The sequence below is a fragment of the Panthera onca genome, chromosome A1 (assembly GCF_046562875.1).
Source record: "Panthera onca isolate mPanOnc1 chromosome A1, mPanOnc1 haplotype 2, whole genome shotgun sequence".
NCBI classification, from domain to species: domain Eukaryota; kingdom Metazoa; phylum Chordata; class Mammalia; order Carnivora; family Felidae; genus Panthera; species Panthera onca.
In genome coordinates, this window is record NC_138339.1 from 196,247,320 (window position 1) to 196,264,408 (window position 17,089).

A 17,089-nucleotide genomic window follows, 5' to 3' on the forward strand; every position below is an offset into this window, starting at 1 on the left:
GGGTTTAGAGTTTAGTGGAAACACCACAATTAAAGGGTCATAAACCAGAGATGATATAAGTATATCACTATTTCATATAAAGGCTGAAGGTGTGCATGCCAGGGCTGGTATGGCAACTCTGTGTCATGGAGTCCCCAGATACGCAGCATCCTTCCATTCCATTGTCAATATACTTAGGCTCTATTGGTTTTCCATTTGGGACATATGGAGGCTTTAGCACTTAGTCACCACATCTGTATAAAAGCAGTAGCAGCCAGGAAAAGACACATAAAACAAGGAAGCACTGGGGGACTGGTTAGCTTACTCGGTTGAGTGTCCAACTTCGGCTCAGGTCATGATCTCATGGTTCGTGGGTTCGAGCCCTGCGGTGGGTTCGAGCCCTGCGTTGGGCTCTGTGCTGACAGCTCAGAGCCTGGAGCCTGCTTTGGATTCTGTGTCACCCTCTCTCTCTGCCCCTCCCCCGACTCACACTCTGTCTCTTTCTTTCTCTCTCCTTCAAAAATAAATAAGCATTAAAAAATTAAAACAAAACAAGAAAGCACTCATGTGAACTACTGAAGAAATTCCAAGCAGCTGACATCTGACATTTCTATCTTTAATTATTAGCCAAAATTTTGTCACAGGGCCACACTTAATTACATAAGAGTGTTTGAAGTAAAATCTTTATCCTGGAGAAGTTTGACTAAAAACAGAACAAAACAAAACAAAATAAACCAGTTAGGGGAAAGAAACTGCAAGCTATACCTCCTAACTTACTAGATAGCTACAATTTAGTGTTTAAAAGAGTTCCCAGCAGGGGCGCCTGGGTGGCTCAGTCGGTTGAGCGGCCGACTTCGGCTCAGGTCACGATCTCGCGGTCCGTGAGCCCGAGCCCCGCATCGGGCTCTGTGCTGACAGCTCGGAACCTGGAGCCTGTTTCAGATTCTGTGTCTCCCTCTCTCTGACCCTCCCCCGTTCATGCTCTGTCTCTCTCTGTCTCAAAAATAAATAAATGTTAAAAAATAAATAAATAAATAAATAAATAAATAAAAGAGTTCCCAGCAATAACCCATTTGATTTATCTCTTTAAAAAAGAATATATCTTAAGTTTATTTGCCCTCCAAAACTTTTTGAAATAGTAGAGACTATTTTTTTTTCCAAAATTGGAATTATTGAAGCTCAGTTTCTGTTCATCCTCTGTCTATTCCAGGAAGTAAAATGTAGGTTTAATTTTAATACAGTTCAATGACTCTATTAGATATGAGTGATAAAGTTCATTTCACTGCCTCAGGGACTTTGACATCACTGGACAATCATATCCTCTAGAGTGTCATTCACTGAGAAGAAAAAAGGAGGATATGCTATTATCACTTTAACTTGGCAAAAGCATATCACTTCTGGGATGAATTAAGTATGACCATGGCAAATTTTATGGTCACTTTTGATATTTCAGAATGAACTTTCATAACATATGCCCTTTGAAGAACTAATACAAAAGGATAGTGCTTAAACACACATGGAGGACTTTTTTCCCAATAAAATTTAGGAAATCGTAGTTGCTTAAAGTCATTGACAATGTAACTTGCTAATCCAAAAGGGCCACCGTGAAGAACAGAATATTCACATTAATTTTAAAATATCTGAAGATTAGATTTCTTGGTAAAGAGAGATTTAACCCTTACGAACTTTTGGTAAGAAGTCACAGAAAAATTTCTGCTTCCCTCCCAAAACTTCTTTTTCTTTTGCAGTGTCCAGATCAAGAAGAGCAAAAAAAAAAAAAAAAAAAAAAAAAAAAAAAAAAAAAAGGAAGAAATGATGGCTTGGATTAGGATATATTAGAGGACACTATTTAGATTACATTATGAGAATTGGGCATTAGTTGGCATACATATGCAGGTACTGAAAGAAGTGGGAATTTATAGCATGTTTATTTTTCTAAGATTGGCATAGGTGCTTTAAAAATGCATTTTCTCAAATTGTGATCTTAAAGACTGAGTCCGGTTTATAGTTCAGATAGAAGTAATTCAGTAGTTTAAGTAAGAGATGATTATATCTTGCATGAGGTTAGTGTGGTGAAGATGAATAAATGTGAATAAATTGGAGCATCCATCAAAGGGCTTAGTGATGGATTCTATTTATAGAGGAGAGGTAAAAAGAATGATGCCGGGTTTCTAAGTTGGTAAAACTTAATGGATATTGATACCATTCATTGTGATAGGGAGACTGAAAGGGAACCATGCTTTAAAATCAGTGTTGTGCACAATTTCAAAATGGATGCAACAGAAAGTATTATTATCTCACACAATTACTAAATATATTCTTAAAGTAGAAAGAAACCTTAGAAGTTATCTAGTCCATCATCTTAAATGATGATAGCTATACTGTTTCTGCTCAGATGTCACAAGTGATAATATCCTCTTGGCTTTATCAACACAGAATAATACATTTCAAATAGGCATCATTGTTTTGATATTCTTAGACAACATTCTCAGACAACATCTGCCCCTTTGTAAATGATAGTAGCAATTTTGAAAGTAAAGTAGAGTTCTATAGGGCTTTCTCTACTTGTTCAAAAATATCTTGGTATTTCTTAATGAAATATTTGTTGTTTAGAAAGGCAAACCTGTTCCCCTGCCTACTGAGGAACGTGTATTTTCAAAATGAGAGAAACTAAGAACTGATACTGATTGAAGACAATCAAACCCACAGCAGCAATGTCTTTTTTTTTTTAATAAACCAAGGAATGCAATTAACAGGTTTGTATGGTTAAAAGATAAACTAAGGTACATTAAGTATTTTATGACTTATTTGAGCAAAAATCAATTCCAATGGGACAGCACCTAACCAGAAGTGGTTAGGAATGCTCCACTGACCACAGCCACCTATGCAACCCCCAAATCTGTGGAAGACGTCATTGCATACATGCATGATTATTATATACATGTGGTAGTTTATGCTCTTTCAGCTTAATCACAGTTTGTTGATTTTTACCACAGCCATAGATGCTTGTTTGTGTTTTGGATAGTATCATAAACCGAAAACCACAGACACCAAGATCTTGAAGGAAACAAATCTAAATACTAAGGATATTATTCAGACTGATATTGTTAATTCTGTTTTGTAGAACAGGTTCTTTTGTTTGTTTGTAGAGAATATTTTATGGAATATATGTTAAGGCAGAAAGTGTGAAGGGTCTGAGACTTTACCTTACTTGCAAGTTAACAAGTTAGTCTATGTAATTTCATGTGTATCCTGACAGAAGTATCAGACTGCAGAAAAACAGGCCATGCATTACTCACATCAAAAACACCAGCCTGGGTAGGATCTTAGTGCCAGTTCTTTGAGCCCCAATCCTCACTGGAACACACAGTGCAGTAGTCCATTGAGACTGCTATAGAAGAACACCATAGACTGGGTGGCTTATAGATAACAGAAATTTATTCCTCACAGTTCTGGAGGCTGAGAAGTCCAAAATCAAGGCACCAACAGATGTGGTGTTTGGTGAGAGTCCACTTCCTGGTTCATAGACAGCTCTCTTCTTGCTGTGTCTTCACATGGTGGAAGAGGGGAAGAAGCTCTCTGAGGCCTGTTTTATAAGGTACTAATCCCATTAATGAGGGCTCCATTCATGACCTCATCGCCCCAAAAGCCCTGCCTCCTAATACAATCACATTGGTGTTAGGATTTCAACATACACTTTTGGGAGGACACAAACAATCAGTCAATTGCTCAGAGTGAGAACAAGGTATTATTTGGGAATGCAGTGAGTTCATATCACAGGAGAGGCACTCCAAAATTATAACATTTAGTGCTTAAGTTGGATAGCTGGTATTTCCATCCATTAGCCCCTGTGGGAAAAAGAAAAAAAACTTTATTTTGGTCTAGAATGTCAAAGGCTCTTGTGATCTGAGGAGGGGAAGGCCTTCTTGGTTTATTACACTGAAATCTAATCAGATGTCTCTCAAGGGATGGTATATCTAAGTTTCTTAATACTCTAGAATGTAAGCAAATCTTCATGAAGATGGGAGGAATTTTTATTACCCTGAAATGTGTCCAAAGAGAGAAATGTTATGTCAACAGCTTGTAATTCTTTTCCTATAAAGACCTGAAATGTATAGGGAAAAAAAAGACAAAAAAGAAGAAGAAGAAGAAGAAGAAGAAGAAGAAGAAGAAGAAGAAGAAATAATAAAAACAGAAATCTAGGAAAAACTATCTTCTGTCATTATACTTATACCAGAATCAACTAAGATTCTCATAGGTGCATAGGATTTCTAAATGTAACAATGGCTCCTGATCTTTAACAAGGTCTCATAGTGGTAAATCAAGACCCTGTCACCCAGGCCATTCTTAGTGAATCTGTCATGGAACCTCAGGCTCCTAATGAAGTAGATGATGATGAAGAAGGAGAAACTGTAACAGAAGAAAGTGAGAATGAACTGGATAACTCTAAACTCTCAGTCAAATAGGAATGCAGACAGGTTTCTCCCCCAACTAAGAGAATATAATTCTGATTTAATTAAACTGTGTACTGATATTCAGCAAAAAATAGAAACACAGTCACAGGTAACCCCTCCAGGAACTCCATCATCTGTCCCTCCATCAGGGGAACAAAAAGCTGCTTTAAATCCTACCAGTGCTGCCAAGAAAATCCACACCAGGCTTCAGTCTGAAGAATCTACTGAGATTCTAGACTCAAGCTATATTGTGGGACAGGCGCTAACCCCAAGGAAGCAAAAAACAGTTGTTAAATAAAATAAAAGGAAAAATGGATTTGTTTGCTCCTTCCAAGCAGAAGAAAAACATGTCAGCAGGTAGCATAGCCTCCACAGACTTACCAAATAGCAATAAATTCGGGCTAGATGTCCTCAAACACATGATACATGAAGTGGAACACTAAATGGAAGAATATGAATGGTGGACAGGATGTGAAGTCAAGGGACTACAGAGTAGTCAGTCTTACAGGTTTCACTCTGTAGCTGGTGAGCTCCCTCTGTTGCCTGATTTGGTACCTTAAAGACAGTGAGCTGCAGCTGCATAAAGTAGACACAGGCAGCTGTTACAACAAGTGTTAGGTGATCATCATGAGCTCACTAATGCTCTTACACCTGAAATTCTTCTTGGAGAAGAAAATACTACCCAGGTTAAGACTTCAGCAGTACATGGTCACAATAGATTAAGCAACTTATATCACTCACACATGCCATAAAGAATTGTCTTTGATAAATAGCAACACAGAAAATCAGGCATTAGAAAGGGGATCCATGGGTAGGAATTACAGATAATTCAGAGGGCCCTGTTCTAAATGCTAATGTCTCTGTGCCATCGATGGTCAGAGGGGAAGAAGTGGTTGAATTCCCACAGGAAGACTTGGCTGTTAAACTATCCCAGGTGCCAACCCCCTCCCCCAGATCGTGTGGATCTGGCCAACAATTTTCCAGCACATGTATTTGAGCTCAAATAACACCACCAAGGCAGAAGATCAACTCAGAATTCTCTCCCTTGCAGCATGTGTTGAGGAGGACTGTTCAAACTTGTCCTGCTCCACAAATTCTTCCAACTATGAAAATAATTGAGAAGAAACAAAATTGAGAAAAGACCTTACCTACTGCACAATCAGAATTCAAAGAAGTTGCCTCTTCACTCAGAGGTGGAGGGTTTCTCATATGGGGGAAGATATGGAGAACAAAACTCAGGTTCCTTTTTTTAGCCTCTTCCAGACCCTCCGCAGTTCTCATTCAAACATTTAGCAGGACAGAACCCCCAATTTCTCAGAAGAGCCCCTAGTACTGGGAGATGGGCCATAGCTTAGAATAAATGAGGCAGGAATAAGAAAGGATTTCATGGCACAAATTGTTGAGTCAACACTGTAGAATTTAGCTATCAAGACACATCTGAGCAATAATATTGGGCCAGAAGGAGAGCAAGGGGATGGACTTCAGGAATTCAATAAGAGACAAGTCATACAAGTGACACGACTGCTAATTTTCCAGCAGCACAATCTCTACCACCAGGAAGCATGAAGGAACAGATTGCAGGAATGAATCGACAGAGTATAGATACTCATAGAAAAGTCTTGCAGAGCAGCTGATACTTGTTGGTTTGGACCTTTTCTCTCCACCAGTATCGCCCATTCTGTCACGGGCCAGAGCATGGACTGAAGGAGAAAAGAGGACAATTGAAGTATTTATTATACAAGTACAGCCCCCGACAGCTCAAAATGCAGTGCTGTCTCTCCTAATTGAATAAATACAAGATCTCCAGGGACTGCTAGTAATTCTTGTTCTCCATTAAATGCTACCTCACAAACTGGGTGATTCACACCTCTTAATCCAAGAACAAAGACTGAGAAACAAAATGAAGAAGGCTGGTTTGCTTTTGCTACCCACTTGTCATAAATGAATTTGGTTTTACAGAGTTTGTTCTCAGTAATATATTCTTGAGCTTCCACTCCCCTCTCTGCTCCTGCTTTCAAGTTTTCATGTCCTTCTTTTAGATAAAACCTGCAAAGATCTTATGACTTAGTATTTTTGGAACAAAGAATAAAGCAATTATTTTAATTTTTGACTTCTTCCAATAGATTTCTAATAACTAACCAACCTACGACTTCTTGTAAATGTTGACAACAGGGAAAAAATACAAATTTAAAAAGTTTCCAGAAAATTGTTTGAGACTCTAAGATTTCTTAATTTTCAATATTATTTCCTTGATTTATTCTATCATTCATTTAAAGTATTATTAAGCTCTAATGATATAATGAACAGAGTCACAATCTAGTGTTGAAAACAATCTATAATCATACAGGTAGACATAAAGTATCTATGAAAAGAGCTACTAATAGAATTTTATAGGTACAGAGATCAGAGAACTTTCTCCAAGGCACTGATGCTGCTTAATGAGAACGAATATAATTTACTTAGAAGAACAAGGAAAGGGGGACACTCCAAGGAGAAAGAATGGCATGTGCAGTGTTCTATGGTGAAGCACAGCCTGTTCACAGTCCAGAGCAAGCATAGGGATAAGAGCAGGTGAGATCCTGGCATAAGAAAGTGATGCTATAATATGGACTTTGCATTTGTTTGGGGATAACTGGCCTTCTTTATCTTAATAAATAAAGAGTCATGAATGAAGGTGTTTTTAATGGGAGAGTTTGGTAATTTAATATAAATATTCAAAATATTACTATGGCAGATTTATCAAAAGAGAAGTAGATCTGACTGCCAAGATAAATCTATCTTCCAGTATGAATTCCAGAAAAGTAGAACCCACAGTGAAGTAAAAAAGCAGAGTGCAGACTTCCTATGTAACTAGTATTTCATGACTTACGATATCACATCTATATTATGATAGGCAGAATTCTGAGATAGCCTTAAGATGTCTGATTCCTACATGGTTCTCTACGGACTACCCTCCTCTTGAGGGAAGGAATAATTTGTGAATATGATGAGACAAAGATTGCCCTGATTAGGTTACTAATCAGATGACTTAATCAAAAGGAAGGTTATGTAAGTTGGCCTGTACTAACCTAGCGTGCCCTTCCAAAGGTCTTCATCCTTCTGAATTTAGGGAGATTTTAACATAAGAAAGCAATGAAGAAGGATGGTGCATATCAAGGATCTGAGAGTACCACCTGGGAGCTGAGAACAGCCCAGATTTCACAGCCAGAAGGAAACGGGGCAGGGGGTCTGCAATCAGACAAACACAAGGAACCAAATTCTTCCAATAACCTGGATGAGCTTGGAAGAAAATTCAAGCCCCAGATGACAATCTCCATCCCACCTAATAATCAATTTCAGCCTTGTGAGACCCAGGAGGAGGATCCAGCTAATTTGCCCAGATTCCTGACTCACAAAAACTATAGGATAATACTTGGGTATTGTTGTAAGTGCCGAAGTTTTTGATAATCTGTTATATATTGATAGAAAACTCTGTGCATTTGAGTGTGTGTGTGTGTGTGTATACTCATTCCATAATCCATTAAAGTCTTTTTCTTTAATTGCTTTCGACAAGCAATTGTGCCATGTTACAGAATTCCAAAACTTTAGTCAAAAGTTGTGATAAGGCAGGTTAGTCACAACTAAACCTTTATTAAAAAAATTTATTTATTAAAATTTATTACACTTATTATTAAAATTTATTAAAAATATATTGGTATGAAAATATAATTACTCAAATCATTAATATGAATTTTGAAGATATGTCAAAATTTAGTAATAAAAAACAATTTTGAAGATGCTTTCCAACCAGGTAGATTTGAAGAAGTTCAAATACATAGTTTGAATTGGGGGTGGATGCAGCTGTGTAGTCATAGGTTAAATTAATGCTTTCATCTCAACGTTGTCCTCTTCAGATTAACTTCATGTCAGTACAGTGCATAACATCTCACCTAAATAGTTTCAAGCAGTTTTATTTTCTAAGCTGAAAATTAAGTGATTTGAAAACTCTTCATCCAGTATATTGAAACAGAGAAATCATGGTGGTTGGCATCAGATCAGTCTGCAAGGTCAATCATTTTGTTACCAATTGTATTTTTAATCCACATATGCACTATAACTTCCTATAGTGTGCACTATAACCAGATGTCCATTGGCTTTTCCCAAATAAATATCAAAATGATAAATATTTTGATAAATAAATAAATATTTCCCAAACAAATATCAAAATGAAGTTTTGATGACTACATATAGAGTATAAAATAGCATAATTTTGACAGTTAAATAAATGTCCATTTTTTGCTGAATATCAGTCCACAGTTTAATTAAGTCAGAATTATATTCTCTTAGTTGGGGGAGAAACCTGTCTGCATTCCTATTTGACTGAGAGTTTAGAGTTATCCAGTTCATTCTCACTTTCTTCTTACAGTTTCTCCTTCTTCATCATCATCTACTTCATTAGGAGCATGAGGTTCCATGACAGATTCACTAAGAATGGCCTGGGTGACAGGGTCTTGATTGACCACTATGAGACCTTGTTAAAGATCAGGAGCCACTGTTACATTTAGAAATCCTATGCACCTATGAGAATCTTAGTTGATTCTGGTATAAGTATAATAATAGAAGATAGTTTTTCCTAGATTTCTGTTTTTATTATTTCTTCTTCTTTTTTGTCTTTTTTTCCCTATATGAGTTATTCTGGAGAATGTTCCATGTGCACTCAAAAAGTATGTGTATTCTGCTGCTTTAGGATGAAATGAATATATTTAAGTCTATCTGGTCCAATGTGTCATTCAAAGCCATTGCTTCCTTGTTGATTTTCTGCTTAGATGGTATGTCCATTGTTGTAAGTAGGTTTTTAAAGTTCCTTACTATTATTGTATTGTTATAAAGAGAGTTTCTTTATGTTTGTTATTAATTGATTTATATATTTGAGTTTCCATGTTGGGGGCACAAATATTTACAATTGTTAGATCTTGTTGGATCGGCCCTTTCATTATGACATAGTGCCCTTCTTCATCTCTTGTTACAGTCTTTGTTTTAAAATCTGGTTTTTCTGGGGGTGCCTGGGTGGCTCAGTTAAGCGTCTGACTTCAGCTCAGGTCATGATCTCGTGGTGCGTGAGAGCCCCGTGTCGGGCTCTGTGCTGACCGCTCAGAGCCTGGAGCTTGTTTCAGATTCTTTGTCTCCCTGTCTTTCTGACCCTCCCCCCATTCATGCTCTGTCTCTCTCTGTCTCAAAAATAAATAAACGTTAAAAAAATTTTTTTTAAATCTGGTTTTTCTGAAATAAGTATGGCTACTTCACCTTTCTTTGACATCCATAAATGGTTCTCCATTCCCTCACTTTCAATCTGCAGGTGTCTTTCGGTCTAAAATGAGTCTCTTGTAGACAGCATATAAATGGGTATTGTGTTTTTATCCATTCTCATATCCTGTGTATTTTGATTGGAGCATTTAGTCCATTTGCATTCACAGTGAATATTGATAGATGTGAATTTAGTGCCATTGTATTATCTATACATTTGGTGTTTCTGGAAATTTTCCCTGTTCCTTCTAAGTCTTTGTCACTTTTGTTCTTTCTTTCCCACTCAGAGTCCCCATTACTATTTCTCGCAGGGCTGGTTTAGTGGCCACCAACTCCTTCAGTTTTTGTTTTTCTGAGAAACTCTTTATCTTTCCTTCTACTGTGAATGAGAGTCTTGCTGGATAGAGTATTCTTGGCTACATATTTTTCCCATTCAGCACATTGAATATATCATATCACTCCCTTCTGTCCTGTCAAGTTTCTGTGGAGAGATCTGCTGCTAATCCTATTTGACTTCCCTTGCAATTAGGGATTTCTTTTCTCTTGCTGCTTTAAGCATTTTCTCCTTATTTGTGTATTTTTCAAATTTGGTTTTGTCCTGCTTTCCTTGATTTTGATGGAGACTCTCTGTACCTTCTGAATTTGGATGCCTGTTTTCTTTCCTAGATTAGGGATATTTTCAGCTATAATTTGCTCAAATAAAATTTCTGTCTCTTTTTCTTCTCTTCTTCTTCTGGGACTCCTTTGATATGAATGTTATTATGCTTTTTTGGTGTATTGAGTTCCCTAAGTTTACACTCATGATCCAATATCTTTATTCCCCTCTTCTTTTCAACTTTATTATTTTCCATAATTTTATCTTGTATATCTTAGTTATTCCTCTGATTCTTCCATCCTTGTAGTCATTTATATCCAGATGTTTTTGCATCTTGGTTATAGCCTTTTTTATTTTGTCCTAACTAGTTTTTAGGTCTTTTATCTCTGTGGTATGGGACTGCCTGGTGTCTTCTATGCTTATCTCAAGCCCAGCTAGTATCCTTATGATTGTTGTTTTAAATTCTAAGGCACATTACTTATGTCTGTTTCAATTAGATCTCTGGCTATGACCTTTTGTTGTTCTTTCTTTTGAGATGAATTCCTCTGTCTTGACATTTTTCTAGGTCTCTGTCTTCTGTGTGTTAGGAAAGCCTATTATGTTTCCTGCTCCTGAGAGTAATGGCTATATTAGGAAGTGGTCATATACTATTCATGGAGGGTCTGTTGCTTCAAGAAGTGTTCTGGTGTATGCTGTGTGCACTGTGCTGCTGTGTTTCGTCTGGTCTTTCTCTCAGGTCAGTCCTCTGCAGAGTTTCTCTCTACCTGCCATGGGGAGTGTTTGGACTTTGTCCAGTATGTGGCAAGTTATGACAAGGTGTACTTTGGTCTGCTTGTTAAAAGAAACTAGGTCCTATGTCCAGTAGAGTTGAACCTTTGCAGCACTCTGGTCAGAAGACTTGGTCTGTCTCAGGTCATGATTTCATGGTTTGTGAGTTCAAGCCTTGCACTGGATTTTGTGTTGACAGTGTGGAGGCTGTTTGGGATTCTCTCTCTCTCCCTCTCTCTCCTCTTCTCCCACTAGTGCTCTCTCAAAAATAAGTGTAAAACAACAACAACACCTTCAAATTTTTAGCGATATGGCACAACTTGGATATGCACTGATCTTCTGGGGGAGGGTCTCACCATGCTGTGGCTGGTGCTGGTTTTTCCCAGAAGGGCAGTCCCATGAATGCACAGGGGCTTGGAGTTTGTGGTAAAGCACAGTAAAAAGCCTGAGTCCTGGTTAGCTGTCCCCAGCAGGTGTTTCTGTTTGTATGCTAATGAACACAGAATCTCAATGGCACCCCCTCAGCTCTTTTGCCCCGGAGAAGCAGTGCCACCTCTTCCAAATGCACTCCAAAAAAGAGAACTGTCTCTCCCATTGTGACCCAAGGGATTCTCTGGCCATACTGTCTGCTCCTGGGTGTCTTCCCTACTTCTTCATAGGAGCATGCTAGGCCTACCAGGCTCCACACTGGCAATGACACAAACTTCTAAAACTTCAGTCTTTGAGCTCTACTGCTTGTAAAAACTCAAAATAATCAGCCCCTTTCATTTTCCCAGTCAATGGTTTTAGGGAAGTGTTTTTCTTTTGCAATTCCTTGTGTGCTGCTCTCTCTCTCTCTCTCTCTCTCCCTTTCTCTGATCAGGGCTCCTTCCCCTCCACAGCACCCATGAATCACATCTCCACACCTTTTCCCTTCCACTACTGGGCCTCTTTTCTCCCACTAGCTGTGTGGTTTGTTTTTTCAGTTCTCAAATCAATTTCTTGGGTAGTCAGCATGATTTGATATTTATCTAGCTGTGTTTGAGGGAGGAGGCAAGCATAGGTTCCCCCTACTATTCTGCCATATTAACCATTTTATTTTATTTATTTTAATAATATTAAAAACATTATTATTCTTTTCAGAGTAAAGAAAAATATACCTGTCTCAGTCTTTTCAATTTTTCAAAGGAAATTGTACATTTTCCCATTGATGAAGAAAGCAGTAGCTTTCGCTCCCTTTTGAGTGACATACCAGGCAAATGCTGATCATTTTGTCAGCACATTGCATAGGGAGATGTATTTCCCAAAGGTCTCAAAGTCTTAATCAAATAATTATTAACATATAGTTAATATGTTAACATATTAACATAACAATTTGATGGATTACAGTATACAAACAATTCATAAAATATGAAGCAAGGTGAATGAAAATATAGACTCTTCTGAAATTATAATTTACCATCATAATTACCCAGTATTTTAATATATTTCAAAATATGTTACCCAAATTTATCAGTAGTTTAATTACCAACTGTATCACACTAACCAAAAGACATTGAATTAAAAAGATGCAGTACAAAAACAAGGTTTCTCAGAGCAAGGTGTTGATATATCTCTGTATAAATATCTCTAATTTTGATAAATTACCTATTTATGGCATTTTGACATTGTGTGTTTAATATTCAGATATTGTAAAAAGAAATTTAGTTATCTATATCTTCAAATGAAGACAACATTAGAGGCAAGACAGTTAAAACTAATTTTTTTTCACTGAATTATCTTAATGACATTACTGTATATTAGCTTTGATACTAAGATGCAGAAGGATTACAATTGGTGACGATGTACATTATGTGTTGTGTGATACAAAATACTGGTATAACTCCCTTTTCTTGGTAGTATCCCACAATTTATATTTCATAGAAATTATGCTTAAGATGTGGTAAGTGTTCAATAAAGACAAATGAGTCTTTAAATACCTAGTTTTTTTATGTATGACATAATGCATATTGAGCTTTCCTCAAAATAATCAAGTCTTTCTATATCAATTATTTAATCCTTTTTCAAAATAAAAAAAAAGAAATAATGTTTAAGAATTCATGAAGGATATGATTTTTTTAATTTTTTTAATGTGTATTTATTTTTGAGAGGGGGAGAGAGACAGCGTGAGGGGGGGAGGGGCAGAGAGGGGGGAAAGAAGAGAGAGAGGGAGAGAAAGAGAGGGAGAAGAGAGAGAGGGGAGAAAGAGAGGGAGAAGAGAGAGAATCTGAAGCAGGCTCCAGGCTCTGAGCTGTCAGCACAGAGCCTGACGTAGGGCTCGAACCCATGAACTGTGAGATCATGACTTGAGCCACAGTCGGACGCTTAACCGACTGAGCCACCCAGGCACCCCAGATATGATTTAATAGTAAAAACAAATAAATTGGTTGTTGCTATTAATTTATTATATTAATTGTGCTATTAATATAGTTAAAAAATCATTTTATTCGAAAATATATAGAGCATTCACTATAGAAGTTTTTCATAAGACCCTCTAAAAAAAATGACTCAGGTTAAATTAGCATAATCTATTTGTTTGGACTGTAAAGATTTTAATGTTCCCATTTCTTTAAGAAAAACAAGGCTTGAAAGTAAATATATTGACCAAGATCATATAGTCAGTCAGCAGCTAAATCTGTTTCATATCCAAGACTTAAGTCTTGTAACCATCCTGCTTATACAGCAGCAGACATAACCAATGAACTTGAACTTTTAAGGATATGAGGAAGTTTTTGGAGGAAAATTTTTTTATTTGAAAAATAACTTTTGATTGACTTTGAAATCTTTGTACAAATTGTTGAAGTAAAACACATACCTCTCGCTCCTTACTTCATTACAATTTAAGTAAGAAATCAAGTGAAAGAAAAACAAAGACAGTGGAAAAATGAAGCGTTATTTAATGTGTCAATGTACAAATATTTTCACTAGAATAGAGTGCTTGCAAAGTAGTTGTATTAAGTCTTTTCTGAGAATAAAATGAAGATTTGACTGACAAACAATACAGCTTTAATTTTTTAAGTGAATTGGATTTTCTGAGTGCTTGATGTGTTGTCTCTGTAGAATCAATGAATCTCCTTTTTTTTTCCCCCTGGATGGAAACAGTTGAATGAGAATGCGTGCTTCTCTTTTTCAGTCCATTATAAAGCCTAACAGAGTAGCCAGTCAATGTCAATTTGTGCGTAACGTTTCCAGTTAGGTTCCTAGGAATAAGAAAAAAGAACAGCATGGGAACGAAGAGCCAGGACCTGCTGTTTAAGTGATGTTTCAGAAGAACAGAATCGTGTGCCTGTTACTACTCTTCTGAGGGTACCATGCAGAGGAGAAGTCTTTAGCAAACTGAATCTTAAATGAACATGGATCTCTTTGCAGAAACAGAAACAGCATTTCTGGGGAAGGAAACAATTAAGCAATTTGGTACGAGAAAGAAAGAAAAATCAGACGAGCTTGTTAGCTTAAAATAAGGATGATAGGGAAGTAGTCAGGGAGAAGCAAATCATTTCATCCACCTAAAATACTGAGTTGTCAAGGTAAGAAAATACCATTACCGAATGTGTCTGTATTAAGATTGAAATTTGACATTCTAAATGAACAAAATATTAATATTATATTAAAAATCAGCGATAGCCAGTTTGATGACCTTATGTAAATTAAATTGTGTAAACAATTTGGTTTTCCAAAGTATATTTATGGGGGCATGTATTTCAATTGATTTTTATAGGTGTTGAAAGCTTTCTGTAGAATATTAAGTATAAACATCTCGATTAATAATTTTATTTGATGCAAGACTCCCCACTGTCTTTAATATACAAATATGTACTACAAATCTCTAAGATTAGGATAGGGTATTCAGTATTTCCTTAGTAATTTTCCTTTATCATTCATTCATTCATTCACTCACTCAGCAAAACTTTTTTTTCAGTGTCTTCCAGGCACTGTTCTTGGTGCTAGGAATACAGCAATGAACAAAACAGATAAAACATCCTACCTGCAGTGATTTTGCATTCTAATTGAGTAACTGTGGGTCTAATGTTCTCCATAGCAGTCTTCCAAAAATACTGACAAAATATATACATATTGTCTCAGAATTTAAATAGGGTAATAGGTAACATTTGTCTGAAGTAGAGTAACAATGTGGCTTTCGATATTTCATTAACAGAGAATTTGAGACTATTTATCTGATGCCACTTTGAGAATATATAGTCAAAGAATAAAGCCATTCATCATACACAATTGATAAAATTCGAAGATAAACCATTTGAGAATTCAGACAGGTAGGTTAAACAGTGAATTAGAAAATCATACAATTTCATAGTGAGGGCTACAGTTGTAAATTAAAAGAACTTCTGCACTGAAAATTCTAAAATTTTAAGGTACAAGTGGCAGGATTCAGATTATTCTCGAACAGAATAAAGTCTACATGCAAAGTGATATTCTCTTCAATATAGCCACAGACTACCACACTGCTTTTTGCCTCCTAAGAATTCCAGTAGTTGGCATTACTAGTTGAAAGACATAATTTATCAAAAGTAGAACAATTGTTCTGTAGTATCTTTCAGAGTGGTATAGAGCCATGCTAATGCAGCGATACTCTCTGGAAGCAATAAGGGTGCCCACCAAATATGATGGCTGCCTGCAGAGGAGGCTATCTACATTGGATTATCAGTGTTAGTGCCCATATGCTATCAAATGGAATCTGATCAAAAAATATTCGCAAACATCTACATTAAAATGAGACAAGAACCATTCAACATCTCCACATATTTTGGTCACTTGAAATCTCAACCACCAATGATGCATTTATCAATTCTCACAATTATTTATCAAGGCATATAATTATTACTTATGATTTAATTACAGTGAGTTGCCATCTGTTGAGTTGTCTCCTATACAAGCACTTTTCATATCATCTTATTTAGCCCTTACAAAAGCCTTGGAATTTTATTATTATTATTCTAATGTTACAGAAGAAGAAACAAAGACATATCAAAGTTAAATAACAGGCAAAGCTCACACAGTGGCCCTTATTTTTGAAATCTGGTCTATGAGAGGCCAAAGACAGTACTGGATCCACTATTCTTCACTATAATTCAGGCCTGAGCTCTTTTTTAAGACATTTATAAACATAGGATCCTAAACACATTAGAACAGTGCTCAGAACAGACAGATTACTCAATAAATATGTGTGGATAAAATTAGCGATATGAATATATTTAGAACCCCCTTCATTCTCATTTAAAAATGAATAAATTCCATAGTAGGAATAAATTCCATACTAGGATTAAACATTAAGGTGATTGTCTCAACTTTGATCATGATCTAGCAATAGGAAGTAGTTGCTTGTTTTTTTTTTTTTTCATTCCCAACCAAAAGTGTGTTTAAAATGTGCTTCCTATCTTGAGACATCACTTTCAAACACATATTCCCTACTCTACTCATCTAAACTTATTTGAATATACAGACTGACTCTTAGATATGCAAATATGCAACCCAGTTTAAATTAAATTTAATTTGATTCCATGTAAAATAAAACCAATGATTAAATTGGTTTCTTTTTATTGTATATTTACTTCACTTTTGCTAACAGAATGCACTGCTTAAAGGGAGACAATTTTGGTGTTTATAAATGTGTCCTGATTTGCATTCATTGGAAAAAATTGCAAACAACTCAGTTCTGTTAGTCAATACTTATTGATCACAATCAGAGTTAGTTATTCAGGTGTAGTTATCATAAATTATAGCCATAACATTTATTTTATAATAATAAATTACAACTTTAATTAGAAACTCTCTCATGTGATGTTTTTTGTTTGTAAGGATCTCTTTATTGTTATTTAGGGCCCTTATACGTAATCAATACTCTATTAAGTCTTCAAGTTAATAGTTTATATGAATCAAAAATTTAAAAGCTGTCCTCAATGAAAAAATCATTATCATTATTATCTTGTTGTTTAATATTTATTATGCACTACATTTCACTGAACTTTGACATTAT

General features: G+C 36.2%; 1 pseudogene; it reads left to right on the top strand.

The window, feature by feature from the left end:
• The first annotated feature begins 3,533 nt into the window (after window positions 1-3,533).
• LOC132680553 (spindle and centriole-associated protein 1 pseudogene) lies at window positions 3,534-6,374 on the top strand (annotated as a pseudogene).
• Window positions 6,375-17,089: the final 10,715 nt, after the last annotated feature.